This window comes from Myxine glutinosa, chromosome 1 (assembly GCF_964187855.1).
Source record: "Myxine glutinosa chromosome 1, kmMyxGlut1.1, whole genome shotgun sequence".
In the NCBI taxonomy this organism is placed as follows: domain Eukaryota; kingdom Metazoa; phylum Chordata; class Myxini; order Myxiniformes; family Myxinidae; genus Myxine; species Myxine glutinosa.
The window spans coordinates 331,651,320-331,669,309 of NC_136261.1; the positions used below are offsets into that span (position 1 = coordinate 331,651,320).

Sequence of the window (17,990 nt, forward strand, 5' to 3'; positions counted from 1 at the left end):
TCAGCGCCTCTGCCGCCCCTCATTCGGCTCCGCCCCGACTCTCCTAGGCCTGCCTCGTGTTAATTCGCCCAAAATGAACCAAAGTCAGCGCAAATGGGCATGAGGCTAGGGAGGCTGGAAAGTCGGTAGACGTAGGGCCTATTCTCCTGACTCTACTCAACGCAGAACTAACATAGGAAAAGGACTAAGCTCACAAATACTAAGAAATAACGACACTATCGCGAGGCTGCATGTTGCTTGTGTGACTAACTATGAGGGGGAAATTTTAACCTTTATTATACTCACTGTGCAAATTCAAAACCGCAACAATATAATATATATACAGTGGAACCTTGACTTACGAGTGCCCCAACTTACGAGTTTTTCGAGATACGAGCCGTCGCTCGGGCGGTTTATTGCTTTGAGATGCGAGCCGAGATCCGAGTTACGAGCTTTCGCCACCCGGTCACGTGGTTATCTTGCCGTGCAAGTACAGTATCTCTGTCGTATAGCGCTGCATTTTTGTTTTCGCATGTTGGTTATTTTGAGTTTACGCCGCCAGGTGGGTTCTGGTCACGTGGTTATCTTGCCGTGCAAGTACAGTATCTCTGTCGTATAGCGCTGCATTTTTGTTTTCGCATGTTGGTTATTTTGAGTTTACACCACCAGGTGGGTTCTGGTCACGTGGTTATCTTGCCGTGCAAGTACAGTATCTCTGCCGTCAACTTGTTCAGAGTGCCGGCGATAGCTCGCCTTCTCTTTGTGGAAAACACGGTACTGAGAAGAAGAAGAGGATGATGTGCTTGGATATAAAACACGCAATCGTCGAAAAACATGAGCGAGGTGTCGAGGAGGACGTATATGACGGCAGAGGAGAAGAGCATGCCAGGCCACAACTTGTGGATATAAAACACGCAATCGTCGTGTTTTATATAAAACTTGTGCTTGGATATAAAACACGCAATCGTCGAAAAACATGAGCGAGGTGCCGAGGAGGACGTATATAACGGCAGAGGAGAAGAGCATGCTAGGCCACAACTTGTTCAGAGTGCCGGCGATAGCTCGCCTTCTCTTTGTGGAAAACACGGTACTGAGAAGAAGAAGAGGATGATGTGCTTGGATATAAAACACGCAATCGTCGAAAAACATGAGCGAGGTGTCGAGGAGGACGTATATAACGGCAGAGGAGAAGAGCATGCCAGGCCACAACTTGTGGATATAAAACACGCAATCGTCGTGTTTTATATAAAACTTGTGCTTGGATATAAAACACGCAATCGTCGAAAAACATGAGCGAGGTGCCGAGGAGGACGTATATAACGGCAGAGGAGAAGAGCATGCCAGGCCACAACTTGTTCAGAGTGCCGGCGATAGCTTGCCTTCTCTTTGTGGAAAACACGGTGAGATCCTTAACATCCAACAACTAATGGGACGCAAACGGGGCGCCCAGTTTAGCGGTACACACATTGATGAATCACCCTGCCTGTGATTCACCCATGACAGGTTATAGCTGGGTCGGGATTCAAACCCAGGCTGGACAGTTTAGACTTTAGAGTCAAGTGTGCGTACCTCCAGTCCAGGCCATCCTGCCAACTTGTATGCTGCATACAGGTGAAATATAAAGCGCGAGATATTTTTATATGTACTGTATATTTAAAAAAAAATTGGTGTGGTTTTTGGCGGGCTGGAACGGATTAATAGCATTTCAATGCATTTCAATGGGGAAATTTGATTTGAGATACGAGCAATTTGAGTTACGAGCTCGGTCACAGAACGAATTAAACTCGTAAGTCAAGGTTCCACTGTATATATATATATATATGTATGTATGTATATATGCATGTATATATGTATATATGTATGTATATATGTATATATGTATGTATATATGTATGTATTGTTACGTGGTCTTCCCGGTGACTACCTGGTCTCGGTGACCCCCGGACCGTGAGAGGAACTCCGCCAGAAAGATTTATTATGTATGCGCTTTCGTAACGCAATCGATATGAATTCCAACCAAGAAAAAACCCCAGACCAAGGATCCGGAATAATCAATGATATATTCCCCGAGCAATCAACCATCAACAATTCACAATCAACAATCAATCCCCGAGATGATTAAGATGGCCATCTTACATACGTGTGTCCCCTTTCCCCACTCCCGACCCCTTGGGTACTCACGACCCCTTTGGTCTCTGTCCCTCACAATGTCTCTGGGCCCCTCCTGACCAAGATGATGGTAGGCTTCGCCGCACACGGGCGGTTGAACGAACCCCGGGCGGACGTGCTTCCACCGGGCACGTACCGTACTGGGAACCACGGCTGCAGCACACCCCTCCTGGCCAAGCGAAGCGGGCAAAGCAAGCGCCGCTTGCAACGCGCGCGAGGCCCCAAAGTGCGACCCGTACGCGTCCTTGTAGACGGTGCGGCGAACTGTGCCGGACGCTGGGTCCGTGCACGGACCCACGGCAACTTGATGTGTCAAAAGGGTAGTTACACGTCCCGGTAACTCCTCTCGCCAGACGGGCTTGGGGAACGCAGCTTTTCCACGCTGCTCAATCTCGATCCCCACTCTCCTCGGAGCTGGGCAAGGAAGAAGAAGAATCGTCGCTTCTCCCGGACCTCGTGTCTTTTCTTCTTCCGTTTCCGGTCTCCTTTTTCCCAGAAGGGCTCCTGACCCTTTAATCACAACAACCCTTAATCGACTACACATTGATAAGCAAAGACCTGAATAGTAATTCACATACATTCACATAAATTTGTAACACTCCCCCCCTTCAAGAAAGAAAGTTTGAACCCAGCGAAAACTTTCTTTGCCGGCCAACTTGGATAAACAAACCAGATAACTCACCCCCCCCCCCCCAACTCATCAGTTCCCCCCGGGCACAGTCATCACTTAAAAATAAAGCAACAAAATTTCACACAATCCCCTAGATTAATTCCCTCTGGACCAAGCGTCAACCACTTCTAGTTTCTCTTGAATGACGGTTAAGAGGTGGTGACCAAAGCCCCCAAATTTAAACCTCTCTATAGCACTTTTTTGGGAGGCCCAGCGGAGTATTCCCTACATGGACGCCTTAAGGAATGTGGAGTTCACGGTTAGTCCGGGGAGGAAAGTTCATTACATGGACGCCTTTAAGAACGGGGAGTTCACGGTTAGTCCGTGCAGGAAAGTTCACTACCTGGACGCCTTTAAGAACGTGGCGTTCACGGTTAGTCCGTGTAGGAGCCCCGGCTCGGCGGCTCCCCCGTATATATAGTGCTTCAACTTCTCCAAACTCCTAACAGTTACGGTGGGACCACTTGTCCCAGCCGTTACCTGACTGGCGGTCTCCTTCTCGGCCAGTGCTCTGACATTCATTTTTTCGGGAGGTGCCGTAACTCTGGGAGCCTCCATAGTAATATCGGCTGCTGCCAACCCCAAAAGTACTGCCAAGTTGTCCTCTTCTGTAGACCTTTCGACGCCTACGAAATGCCTTCCCTACTGTTATGGTCCGACCCTCCAAATCCTTACCATTACAATTCTTCTCTGCCTCCCTGGCGTCTCTTGTGCTTGCAAACTTGACAAAGCCGAACCCTCTTGACCGTTGCGTTTCCCTGTCTTTTACCACCCGCACTTCCACCAGCGGCCCATATCTGTTGAAGACAGAGGTCAGAACTTCTTCCTCTGTGTTGAAGTTCAGTCCCCCTACAAATAACTTGGAACTTTTGTCGCCATCCCGAGCTGGTGGGGTGTTATTTTCCCTGCTGTGCTCTTTACCAACCCTCGGGTTACCATAAATTTGCCCCCCGGCCAAATCATTCCCAATAATCACAGATACTCCCTCTACAGGAAGCGTGGCTTGTAAACCGACGGTGACCGGTCCTGACACCAAATCGGATTCCAAATGGATGACATGAAGTGGGGCACTAACACAGCCACCGATCCCTTGTAACCGAACACTATCACCCGTTGCGGTACTCTTTGACAATGGCAAAATGCCTTCAAGCATTAAGGATTGATGGGCTCCTGTGTCCCTCAAAACACTAACCGGTCTTGGGTTAGTCAAGTCTCACTTGAGTGAGACCAACCCCTCATAAATAAATGGTCGGTAACTCTTCTGTGGGCTATTTCTTACGCTTGCCATCGCATTCGGAGTGGTAATAGTCGGACTCCGCTCTGGGTCTTCCCTTTTCATGCGGTAACAACTGGACATCAAGTGTCCAGGTTTCTTGCAAAAAGCGCAAGTAGGCCCGGAGGAAAAACTCGTGGTCTGCCTCGGGCCCCCCGAAATATAAGTTTGTCTTGGGCCCGCAGCCCTCTGATTTCGAACAGGTGGGGTATCCGCGTTGTCCCCATAATCCTCTCGAGGCCGCCGCCATGTAAGGTCGTTCTCCGCACCGGGTGTTCCATAACTCCCCTGCTGAAGTCTAGGCGAGGAGTTAGGTTTGTGGACCCCTATCCGGTGTGTTAAGGCATAATCATCTGCCATGGTGGCTGCGTCCCACAACTTTGGTACTTTCTTTTCCTGCAGGTACACTTTGATGTCCTCGTGGACACACTGTTGAAATTCCTCCACCAGGATCAAGTCACGCAATGTTTCGAAGTCTTTCCCGACTCCTTTTGACTCACACCACCGATCAAACATGTTTTCTTTCACTCTGGCAAACTCCACATGGGTCTCACTCTCCCTCTTCCTGGCATTCCTGAATTTTTGCCGGTAAGCTTCCGGAACCAACTCATAGGCTTTGAGGATGTGCTTCTTCAATACCTCATAATCTGCACATTGGTCCATTGGTAGCGCCGAATAAATCTCTTGAGCTTTTCCCACCAGCACACTTTGTACTAGTATGGTCCAGGCCTCCTCCGGCCAGTTTAACTGTCGAGCCACTTTCTCAAAGTGCGGAAAAAATTTAGCGACTTCCTTTTCACTGAAGGGTGGAACCAGCCTCACATGTCTGCCCACATCCCAGGTGTTCTGGCTAGGTGTCGACCCCGTCAGCAAGGGTGGTACCTCTCCCCGTTCTCTCATTAACTCCAGCTCCTTGAATTTAATTTCTTGCTGAAGCGCCATGTCACGTTCCTTCAATTCCCTTTCCGCTTTTCTCTCCTCTGCTTCGAGTTCCCTTGCAGCTCTCCTCTCCTCTGCTTCTGCTTTCCTTTCCTCTGTTTTCCTCCTTTCTAACCTTTCCTGGAGTTCTCGTTCCACTCTCCTTTCTTCTTCTGCTCTTTCCTTTTCTGCTTTCCTTTCTTCTTCTGCTAACCTTTCCTGGAGTTCTCGTTCCACTCTCCTTTCCTCTGCTTGTTTCTCTTCTCTCCTCTCTTCTGCTTTCCTTTCTTCTTCTTTTAACCTTTCCTGGAGTTCTCGTTCCACTCTCCTTTCCTCTGCTTGTTTCTCTTCTCTCCTCTCTTCTGCTTTCCTTTCTTCTTCTGCTCTTTCCTTTTCTGCTTTCCTTTCTTCTTCTGCTCTTTCCTTTTCTGCTTTCCTTTCTTCTTCTTTGATCCGTTCCTGGCTCCGTAATTGCAACTCCAGTTTCCGGAGCTCAACGTCTTCTGGTTCTTCGGGTAGCCACTGCCAGGCTAACTCGTCCCATGTTCCTAATCCCACCATAGACTGTATCACCGTGGTCTGCAACTCTGCCTTCCTCAAATTAGTTCGGACCTCCAAGTTAAAATGTTTGGCCAATTTCAAGAGGTCTGACTTTAGTAACGCTCGGAACTGTGCCTCACTCGGGGTTACCGCAAAGTTCTGTGCCACAAACGCCATGGTGCCTATCGTTAACACCTGTTAACCTTCACCCAAGACTTTACCCCACTTTCCCCAAAAATTTACCAATTAATACTTAATTAATAAATTTTAATTAATAAAAATATTATTTTATACAATTTTAGATCCCGGACGTAGACCCAATTGCGAATCCGCAAATCGTAATTTGGACGAGCCCCCAATTCTGTTACGTGGTCCTCCCGGTGACTACCTGGTCTCGGTGACCCCCGGACCGTGAGAGGAACTCCGCCAGAAAGATTTATTATGTATGCGCTTTCGTAACGCAATCAATATGAATTCCAACCAAGAAAAAACCCCACACCAAGGATCCGGAATAATCAATGATATATTCCCCGAGCAATCAACCATCAACAATCCACAATCAACAATCAATCCCCGAGATGATTAAGATGGCCATCTTACATACGTGTGTCCCCTTTCCCCACTCCCGACCCCTTGGGTACTCACGACCCCTTTGGTCTCTGTCCCTCACAATGTCTCTGGGCCCCTCCTGACCAAGATGATGGTCGGCTTCGCCGCACACGGGCGGTTGAACGAACCCCGGGCGGACGTGCTTCCACCGGGCACGTACCGTACCGGGAACCACGGCTGCAGCACACCCCTCCTGGCCAAGCGAAGCGGGCAAAGCAAGCGCCGCTTGCAACGCGCGCGAAGCCCCAAAGTGCGACCCGTACGCGTCCTTGTAGACGGTGCGGCGAACTGTGCCGGACGCTGGGTCCGTGCACGGACCCACGGCAACTTGACGTGTCAAAAGGGTAGTTACACGTCCCGGTAACTCCTCTCGCCAGACGGGCTTGGGGAACGCAGCTTTTCCACGCTGCTCAATCTCGATCCCCACTCTCCTCGGAGCTGGGCGAGGAAGAAGAAGAATCGTCGCTTCTCCCGGACCTCGTGTCTTTTCTTCTTCCGTTTCCGGTCTCCTTTTTCCCAGAAGGGCTCCTGACCCTTTAATCACAACAACCCTTAATCGACTACACATTGATGAGCAAAGACCTGAATAGTAATTCACATACATTCACATAAATATGTAACAGTATATATGTATGTATATATATGTATGTATATATGTATGTATATATATATATATGTATATATATGTATATACATGTATATTTATATTGTTACGGATCTCGGCGGTCGGCGCTCCCCTTATCAAGGGGGGGTTAATCCCCTTGTCTTTTTAGCTGGCCGTCCCGAGTCCTGGAAAGCTATAACGTCCTTCCCGGCGTGGCGTTCGGTAGAGTTTGCTAGGCCGAGGGGTTCGCTGCTACCTAAGTACTAACGCTCGCCGGAAACGAGGGAATAACTCAAGCTCGAACCACGGATATGATGGATAATGCCGAGCGGTTAGCGATCCGCGATCCGAGCTATTAACCAAGAGACTAAACCCGATTCTAGCGGTTCCGAATCGTGCCACATGTACTCAATTGAGAGAAAGGATGGATGCGATCAACAACAACAACAACATGCATTTTAAGGCCATGTTCCCTGCTAGAGTGGGGGTTAGCCTTGCGGTCCCCATGACAATCTTCTCCATTTTGCCCTATTTTCTGCATCTCTCCTTGTTAACCCCCTTGCCCGCATTTCTTCTTCCACCATCTTTAGCCAAGTCTTTCTCGGTCTTCCCCGTCCTCTACTTCCTTCTACATTCATTTCCATCGCTCTTCTCAACCAGTCACTTTCATCCTTCCTCAATACATGACCAAACCATCTCAACCTGTTCCTCTTCACAGCATCAATCACAGGCAATATTCCCATCATCTTTCGCAATTCATCATTTGTCTTCCTCTCTCTCAACGATACTCCGCACATCCATCGAACCATTCGCATTTCCACCCTTTCCAGCCTTCGTTGCTGCTCTACCTTCATTACCCATGTCTCGCTCCCATAAATCATAACACTTCTCACACATGTAGCATACACCTTTCCCTTCAACTTCAGCGACACTCTCCTCCTCATCAGCACGCCACTCAGTTCCCGAAACTTCTTCCATGCACATCTCACTCGAGCAACCGTTGCCGAGTCTGATCCACCTTCTCCATTCAGCATGTCTCCGAGGTAGCAAAATGTTTTCACACCTTCCAGCTTCACGCCGTCTCCAAGATCCAACTCAACATTTCCTCCATCTGCAGCTCCCTCTGTGCACACCTTACATTTGAATGTAGCTGCCACACTGGTTAATGACCCTCTCAGACCACTACATTTTTGATGAACCCACTCAGCACACATTGTACATTGAATGGAGTTCACCCCGACACCCTTCCTACACACAGCACACGGCCACTTCCCAGTTCTTTCCACCTCACCACATGCTTTACCACTTGCCATCACCTTTGTCTTTCCGATATTCACCTTCAGACCTTTTGTCTCCATACATTCCTTCCACTTGTTCATCTTTTCCTTCAGTCCATCCATGCTTTCCGCAATCAACACCAGATCATCTGCATACAACAACTCCCACGGTAAACCCTCCTTTACGGTCTGAGCCAGCACCTCCATCAAAGCTACAAATAGTAGTGGACTTAGTACCGACCCCTGATGCACTCCCACCTTCACCTCAAACTCACCACTGTTCCCGTCCTTCGTCCTTACAGCTGTGCGTGCTCTTTTGTACATTGCCATCACTACTCTGATCAACCATTCCTCCACTCCTAACTTCCTCAATGCCCATGTCAATACTTTGCGTGGAACCCTATCGAATGCTTTCTCCAGATCAACAAACCCAAAAAACAACTTCTTCCTCTTATCCATGTACTTCTCCTGCAACTGCCTCACAATGAAAAGCGCATCTGTCGTTCCTCTGCCTGGCATAAATCCAAACTGCATTTCGTCGATCTTCACTTTCTTCCTTATCCTCCGCTCCAACACCCTTTCCAATACCTTCATTCCATGCTCCAATAACTTTATCGCTCGGTACGAGCCACACTCCAGAGGGTCACCTTTCCCCTTGTATAGAGGGACGAGGGTACTCAGTTCCCAATCCACTGGAATGCAGCCTTCTTTCACCACCAAATTACAGATCTCTGTCATTCTCTTCACACCCCAACTTCCTGCTGCCTTCAACATATCTCCCACAACTCCCGTCGGCCCTCCCGCTTTTCCACTCTTCATTGCTTTTATCGCTTCCTCAACTTCCTTCTCAGTTATCTTCTCTGCCGGTCCTAAAACTGGGTTACTCTCTATGTTGCCATCCCATTCATTCTCTGTATTCAACAGCATTTCCATATATCTTTTCCATCTTCCTTTAATTCCATCTGGGTCGACAACGATTTGTCCCACTTCATCCTTCAAGCAACTCACCCCCATCACATCACACCTCTCTTTCGCTATCTGCTTTGCAATCCTGAATACTGCTTTCTGACCCTCTTCCGAATCCAAGCGTTCTCCAAACATTTTCCTACATCCATCCTGCGCCTTTGCTACCTCTTTCTTTGCAGCCTTCCTGGCTGCCTTATAACTTTCATGCTCTGCTGTTTCTGCTCCCGTACCCTTCGCCTTCTGCCACTCTTTGAACTTCTTCCTCTTCTCGTCAATCCTCTTTCCAACCTCAACATCCCACCACCATGTTTCCGAGTGCCTCGGTGGTCCTTTTGTCCAGCCACATACCTCACCAACGGCTCCCAACAGACTAGCTTTCATTGACATCCAACCACTTTCAAGCTCAACCACATCATCCTCTACCCTACTCAGCCTCTCTTTTAATGCCTCCCTTACTGTCACCTCTTTCAACCTCCACACCTTCATTCTCGGTTGGTACTTCACCCGCCGAGCTCTCCTCGCACCTTTCACCGTTATGTCGCAGACAACCAAGTGGTGCTGTGAAACAGCCTCCTCCCCCGGGATCACCTTTGTGTCCCGGAGGTGCCCCCTATCTCGCCGACGCACCATCAGGTAGTCAACGGTTGTCGTCGACCCACCTGACGTGTATGTAACAAGCTTATTGTCCTCTTTCTGGAACTGAGTATTACAAATCAACAAATCAGCTCCATCAGCAAACTCCAAAATCCTTTCACCTTCTCCATTTCTCACACCATATCCGTAACCCCCATGAACTCCCTCAAAACCATCCATACTCCTTCCCACATGTCCATTCAGGTCTCCTCCCACCACAACAACTTCCTCATCTTTCACGTTTTCCATCAGCTTCTCTATCGCACACCAGAACGTGTCCTTCTCTTCATCGCTTCGACCAACCTGCGGAGCATATCCCGAGATGACGTTCACCAAGAGCTTTCCAATCATCATTTTCACCATCATCAACCTATCACTCACTCTAGTCACACTCACCACACTGTCTACAAACTCCTCAGAAAACAGGACACCAACACCATTCACGCCCTCCGGGCACCCTTGCCACACAAACTTGTATTTCTGTCCCTGCCTACCCTTCACCATTCTCACACCACTTCCCTTCCATCTCGTCTCTTGCACACAACATATGTCCACTCTTCTTCTGACCAATACTTCCACCACTTCTCCTGATCTCCCTGTCATTGTCCCCACATTCCATGTCCCAAACCTCAGAAACCGATCTCCACTTCGGGCTGCACCCTGCCCATATGTACTTGTGATTGTCATGGTTCTCTTTTTGAGGCAATGTTTTTATGGCCGGATGCCCTTCCTGACGCCAACCCTCTTAGTCGTCTCTTACGACACGCAGGGATACGGTGTACCTATTCTGACCAGGATTAGGGAAAACCAAGAAAGAACAAGGTAATTTATTTACAAACCAAAAAGAAGAGGAAAGGAAAGAATGTACAGGAAGAAGAAGAAGAAGAAGCAGGACACAGGGCAGTCTTAACCACAGTCTTAACTTATGACCCCAGACAAACATACACACTCATACGGGGATTGTAACTGGTAGGGTGGAAGGTCCAGGTAGAGGATCCGGTGATGGGGTCCAGGCTCCAGGTGAGGCTCCGGTTCCGCGGGCGAAAACCCAGCAGGCAGCTCCGCGCGTAGTTGGAACGTGACCGGACCTTACATATGGCGGGGGGGGGGGGGGGGGGGGGGAGGCTCGTGTCCTTTGTATGTAATAAACGTATGGTCGTGTCAAACGCGCTCTCTCTCTCTCAAGTTCTCTTTTTCAGCGCCAGCGAGTGAGTCCTCCTTTGCCAATGTGCGCTCCGTATAGGCTTTTGCAATGCACTCAGCGCTCTCTCATCAAGTCCACCAAAAGAAGAAGTCCGTGCAAGTCCGTAATAGGGCTTTGTGCTCGCGCTTATATAACACGAGCCAAGATCACTCCGCGCGCTCCAAAACCATGCCCGCCAGCGATCTCACCTCAGCCCTTGTTGGTTGGCGAGGGCTTACTGGCCACGCCTTTGACGGCTGGTTGACGGGCCACACCTTGTTCTTGGCGTCCCGCCCCCTTCTTCCTCGAGCCGACCGCATGGTTAATGGCGGCGCTTGAGCGAGCGCTAAGACAGCGAACGCTGCTAACAAGGCACGTAATGGCGGCGCTTGGAGAGGGAGGTCGCAAAATGGACGAAATGAAATGGGACCTACTCCTTATTTGATTGATGCAACGCAGATTCAACTATTGGAAACACGGCCTTAACTAAAACACATAATAATGAAATAACTGGAATTTCTAAGGTGGCCTACGTGTTGCTGTGGACTAACTAGGGGTGCAACCTTTAACCTTTAATGTCATATTTACAAGAGTTATTTATTTACAACAAGTGTGGATTCTAAAACCGCAACAATATATATGTATGCAGCCGGGAGTAACCAATCTAAATATCATTTCAGTTCTCCAGCTTAATGAGCACACATAATGAGGTCACCGTCATGTACTACGCTCTGCCTGTCAAGCTCTCGGAAGAACCATCCGACAGAGCATAATTTTGATCTTAGTTCAGATACAGTCATAAGTGTATGAAAAATTCACAGTTACCGACCTGGTTTCGCCCTGTTGGGGCTTCATCAGGGCAACGCAGTGAGTCCTTCATACACTTATGACTCTGAAAAACTCTGAAATCCCAGCTGCATCCAGGCGATTCCATATAATGAGTGGATACCAGAGATAATGTGCCATGTGGTAGAGGGTGCTTATTGCTCCCATTAAGGTACAGCGATAGCTGGATGGGATACCTTAATGGCAGTTCACCACTCATGGTATGAAATCGCATAATAACTGGTATATAACCGAAAGGTTTTCAGTCATAAGTATATGCAGGACTCACTGCGTTGCCCTGATGAAGCCCCAACAAGGGCGAAACCAGGTCGTTAACTGTGAGTTTTTCATGCACTGATGACAGTATCTGAACTAAGATCAAAATTATGCTCTGTCGGATGGTTCTTCCGAGAGCTTGACAGGCAGAGCGTACGTACATGACGGTGACGTCGTTACGTGCGCTCATTAGCCTGGAGAACTGAAATTATATTTAGATATATATACAGACTCTCCTCGAGTTACGACGTAGGCGACTTACGCCGACTCGCACTTACAACTGTCGCAAAAATCTCAGTTGCTCCTTGTGCCTCGTGCTGACACCATCCCTTACGCTCCATTGCTGATAAGTGTGTGTGTACCGTACTGCCATCATCATGTCTTGCAAGAGGAAGAGTGCATCCACTGATGGATCCGAGAAAAAGAAGAAAAAGGCGATCGACCTGGAGTTGAAAATGAAAATAATCGTGCAGCTCGAGAAAGTTACGTGACTTTTGGAAAAGTTACAACGTTCTTCAGTGTATCAAGAATATTGCTGCAGCATGGGAGGAAGTGTCTGAAACGTTATGTTAATTTGTTCAAAGGTTTCGACAAGGACGACATGATGGAAGAGATTGGTGGAAAAATTGTGAAGTTAGCCAGAAGTTTAGAGCCCGAAGTTGTCGTGGAAGAATTGGTGGAGTTTGCGCCGGGAGAGTTATCTCATGAAGACTTAATTGAATTAGAGGAGCGAAAAAAGAAGAGGACAAACCGGAGAAGATGTTCACTGTGAAAGGGTTGGCTGAAGCCTTCGCCATCGTCCATAAAGGCCTACAGGTGATCGACAGTATGGACATGAATGTGGATCGTTTTGCCAAGCTCGACTGACAACTACAAGAGGCTCTTCGTTAACAAATGATGCTATGGTGGAATACGGACTTGGAAATATTTAATAAGTAATATATAAAATAAGTCCATGAGGGGTGATTTGACTTACGACCACTTCGACTTACGACCACTTCGACTTACGACCACTTCGACTTACGACCTGCTTGTCGGAACGTAACCCCGTCGTAACTCGAGGAGAGTCTGTGTGTATATATATATATTGTTACGGATCTCAGAGACGGCACTCCCCTTAGCAAGGGGGGGTTAATCCCCTTGGCCTGTTAAGCTGGCCGTCTCTGGTCCTCGTACTTGTAACGCTCTTTTGCGGGGTGGAATTGATCAGGGTTATTGGTCAAGGTGTTCTCCCGAATACCTTTACCAATCCCAGGGAGACAAGCACCGCTCGAACCACGGACAAGATGGTATTTGCCGAGCGGTTTAGCAACCCGCGGATCGAGCCGTTATCAAGAGACTAAACCCGATTCCGAGCGTTGGCCGAATCGTGCCACAGGTACTCAATTGAAGGAAGGGACTAAAGCGATCGGATGAGAGGAAGCCAAAGAACCAACAAGGGTAAAGGAAGAACACAGGTTTATTTATATACTAAAAGAGGAAACGAAAGAAGGGCATTTACAAGGAGGAAAAAAACAGATACACAGGGCAAGCCTTAAAACAGTCTTATATTATACCCCAGACAACAAACAGGACAGACAACAGACTTACATGACAAGGGAAAAGCAGGCAGGAATCACTGGACGAAGGAGAAGGGTCCGTGCAGGACAGCAGGGCTGGAAGGTTCGGGGGGAAGGCACAGCAAGGAGGTCCGCTCCAGGTCCACACTCCGGCCTGGAAGCGAACAGCCAACTCAGCTCCACGTATTCGGTTTCACACGGTAGGGGCTTTCCGAAGCAGCTCCGCGCAGCTCGTCTCTCATGCCTTCTCACCGGCTCTCTTATTCAGGTTGCACCTTCTCACCCAACTCGTACCTTCTCTCTCTCCTTCTTCGGAACCCTCTCACGCAACTGGCCAAGCAGTCCCTTGCAGCCGCTTTTATTGCTGTGTTGGAAATCAAGCCGCCGGCTCTGATAACACGCCTACCGGTTGGCTCACCGCGGTGCTGGTTGGCCGGTAAGGGCTTCCTGACTCCACCTCCGATGACGAGTCGACGTGCCACACCTCGTTCTGGTGGCTCCGCCCCCTTCTTTCTTGGCTTGACCGCATGGCTTATGGTGGCTTGGGGCAATCAAACGAGCCAAACCAAGGGGCAGCGAATTTGGGGAAATTGAAAGGGACCTATCTTATTTGATTAATGCAACGCAGATTCAACTATTGGGAACAGGTCCTAAACTGAAACACATAATAATGAGATAACTACGGAGAGGTCCTATGGTTCGCTACGTGTTGTTCATGGACTAACTAGGGTGCGATCTTTAACAAGCCAATTGATGGGAATCTTTACAGGGGAACATTTATAAGGGAAACATTTACTAAAATTTACTAGTGAAGGTTCTAAAAACCATAACAATATATATACTGTATATACATACATATATATATATATATATGTATATATATATATATGTATATATATATATATATATATATGTACACTACCGGTCAAAAGTTTTAGAACACCGCAATTTTTCCAGTTTTTATTGAAATTTACGCAGTTTAATATCCCAATGTACTCTGAGATTAAGCATTGAACAAATAAACAATTGGAGATAAAAAAGAAATCAAAGAATCATTTTGTTTAACAAAATTTAATTTAAATTTTTGACTCAGCAAAGTAGCCACCTTTTGCAGATATAACCGCCAAACACACTCGTGGCATTCTTTCTGCAATGGAAATCAAATATTGTTCGGGAAGTTCTTCCCAACACTGTTGCAGATGTTCCCACAAATGTGTTGCACTTGTCGGTTGCTTTGCTTTCACCCTTCTGTCCAGTTCATCCAAACCAGCTCGATGGGGTTTAAGTCTGGAGACCGCTGGCCATTCCATGATTTGAAGCCTACCATCTTGTTTTTTTCCTCGAAGGTAGTTTGGACATAGCCTGGAGGTGTGTTTAGGGGTCATTATCTTGCTGTAGGATGAACCCCTGACAAACTAGGTGTATACCAGAGGGTATTGCATGGTGCTGCAAAATGCTGCGGTAGCCCTTTTGGTTCAGGGTGCCAGTCACTCTGTGCAAGTCGCCGACTCTGGATCCAGTAAAAGAGCCCCAGACCATCACGCTTCCTCCTCCATGTTTGACAGTTGGTGTCACACACTGAGGAACCATCCTTTCGCCTACTCGACGACATACAAAAACCCTGCGTGATGAACCAAAGATTTCAAATTTTGATTAATCGGTCCATAAGACCTTCTTCCAGTCTTCAGTAGTCCACTGGCGTTGCTTCATGGCCCAGGCAAGCCTCTTTTTCTTATTTTGCGATCTTAGCAATGGCTTTCTTACTACCACTCGACCTGTCAAACCTGCAGCTTGAAGTCTTCTCTTCACAGTTGAAACTGAGACTTGCTTACTTCGACCAGTGTTAAGCTGTGCTGGAAGCTGTTGTCCTGTGAGCCACCTATCACGCAAGCTGTTGACTCTCAGAAACTTGTCTTCTGATTCTGTTGTGGCTTTGGGTCTGCCAGACCTCTTCCTGTTAGAGTTTCCTCCAGTTTCCAATATACTACTTCCTGCAGTGCAATATTGTCCAAATAATGTTTCAGAGGGTGTAATAACAGTCTGTTCCAATACTGCTTTTATACAGACAGGTGGTTTGTAATCAAGTAATCAGCAGAGGTTGGAACACCTGTAGGAATTGTTTGCATCAACTTTCAAGGCTTAATTTACTTACATTGCTGCAGAACAGCTGAAAGTTGTTAACCCATTACTTGTTCCCTGAAGAAGGCCTTTTTTACAATATAAATGTTGTTACATGCTCCTCCCCGACCCCCTGGTCACGGTGTACCTCCGAGCCCCGAGAGGAGTCACGGCAGAAAAATGTGTTATTCTGTGTGTCAAAGATCAATGGAGAAGCCACCCAATTGTTACTCACAAACAAATATTGTATTAAGATCACACAAGAATAACAGTACAACAATAACAGTAATCAAAAGTACAATCAATATGTCCTATTGTCCTGTGATGGTACCATCAGTTTCGTAATATATAACTCACTGTGCTCCAAGTGAGTGAACCAAGAACATTCCCCAATGTCTCTTATTCCCGGCGTCAAGCCAAAGTTGATCCGCTCCCGCGATCGCCAGAACGAGGTCCAATCGAGACCAGAATCTCGTGCAGATGGCAAGTACAGTCACACAGCCAAAGCTGCACAAAGGCGCCCTCAAGGCGATTGGGAAATCCAAAGGTGCCCTCCAGGCGACTGGGAAATCACACCCTCGGATATGGACTTTCACGGCTCACAGTCGGCGAACCGCAAATTAATCTTCAAAAGCCACGGTGCACACACACACACCAGATACGTCTGAAAGCGGTGAAAACGGCTGATGAAGCAAAGAAACCTTGCTCGACGCGTGAAGCGCGTGAGTCAAAATGGCCGACGACCCGTTCCTGAGATGTAACGGCCCGACGATAATTCTCCTCGGAATCCACTGCCAAAAACCTGACACGCAGGTTGATCGGTCACAGTGATGACAACTCTGTCTCAGGAATCCCTTTCCCGGGAAACCCGAAAGTTTGCGAGTGACTCCCGTTCAACAACGTTCGCTTCAGAACTCGGAGCAGCTCGGCTTTCTTGTCCGACTCACTCGCTCCGCCTTCTTTCTCTCCTTTTCCTCTTCGTCGCCGTCCGGTTCCTGTTTCATTTAAAACATTAACCTTTTTACCTTTTGACAATAATAATTGCTATTTCCCTCAAACAACAATAATAATAATACATGGAACCAGAAATGTTTCAAGTGGATGAAAACCACAACAACGGAAGTGACGAATCCGTAATACTGTGCAATTTGCATTATTTCCCCATTTTTGCTAACCTAAACTTTTTTTTAACCTTGAGGAGTTTACTGCTTACCTTTGTACCATTTCAGGTTATTCACTGGACATTAAACTGCATAAATTTCAATAAAAACTGGAAAAATTGAGGTGTTTTAAAACTTTTGACCGGATTTGATACATATATTTGGACGAAGTCCTTATTTTGTCCAAAGGCTGTGCTACCAAATATTAAGTCTAGGGTGTCAATAATTTTGTCAATGCCATTTATTTTTACTTTCTGATTTAAAAGGATATATTAAGTTCTGAATCAAAAACAAAGGTTCTGTCATATTAACAGTGAAATAAAGAATTGTGGAGACCAAATACTTATGTCAATTTCAACTTATTTTAGAGAAAATTGCGAGTTATTTGAAAAAAGTGTAAGGTGCCAATATTTTTGGCCATGACTTTGTTTGTGTGTGTGTGGGTGTGTGTGTGTGTGTGTGTGTGTGTATGTATATATATATATATATATATATATATATATATATATTACAGTAAACCCTTAAATATTGTGGTTTTGACCAATCACGGGCACCCTTTTTACATACCGATTTTATTGTCACGGGGCTTAATTTTGAGCTGAGCTCTGATGGTTATGTCACACCAAGAGCCTTTCGCTCTGTTAATAATTATCACCACATTGTTAATAAAGGAATTGTTTTTTGTTTTTTTTGTATACTGAATCGAGGCTCGTGAAAGAGCTGACATTTACTTCACAAACAAATCAACCAGACAAACAAAATATATAAAAAGAGGGAGCGGAAGACAAGAGAAGGGAAAGCACACAAACACTTGAGTCCCGGGAAAATGGCACCAAAGTGTGAAATGATTGACAAAGGTGATTATTTTTACCCTCTGCCACGAAAGGTGAATGGAGGTTGTTTTCACTCCTGTCTGTCCGTTTGCGAACTAATTATCTCAATATGTTCTGGACGGATGCGGGCGAAATGTAGCGTATGTGACAGAGATGTAGCGTATGTGACACCAACGAAATGATTGTCTTTGGGAGATAAGGTCAAAAACGATACATAGCAGGATATCTCAAAAAGTTATGGACGGATTTGGACGAAACTTGGTGGAGAGGTTGTGTGTGTGACGAGGAAGAAACTATTCAAGTTTGCTGAAGATCCGAATTCAGATCCAGGTAGTAGAATTTTTAAAAAGTGATTCTTCACCATTGAGTGATCTGGCCAAAAACGACATATCAGGATA

The 17,990-nt window shown here is 46.9% G+C and overlaps 1 protein-coding gene across 11 annotated transcripts in view; it reads left to right on the top strand.

Moving 5' to 3' along the window:
* Nucleotides 1-17,990, top strand: part of LOC137412121 (oxysterol-binding protein-related protein 8) — a 199,543-nt gene that overhangs the window by 140,475 nt on the left and 41,078 nt on the right. The gene's annotated exons all lie outside the window — the stretch shown is intronic.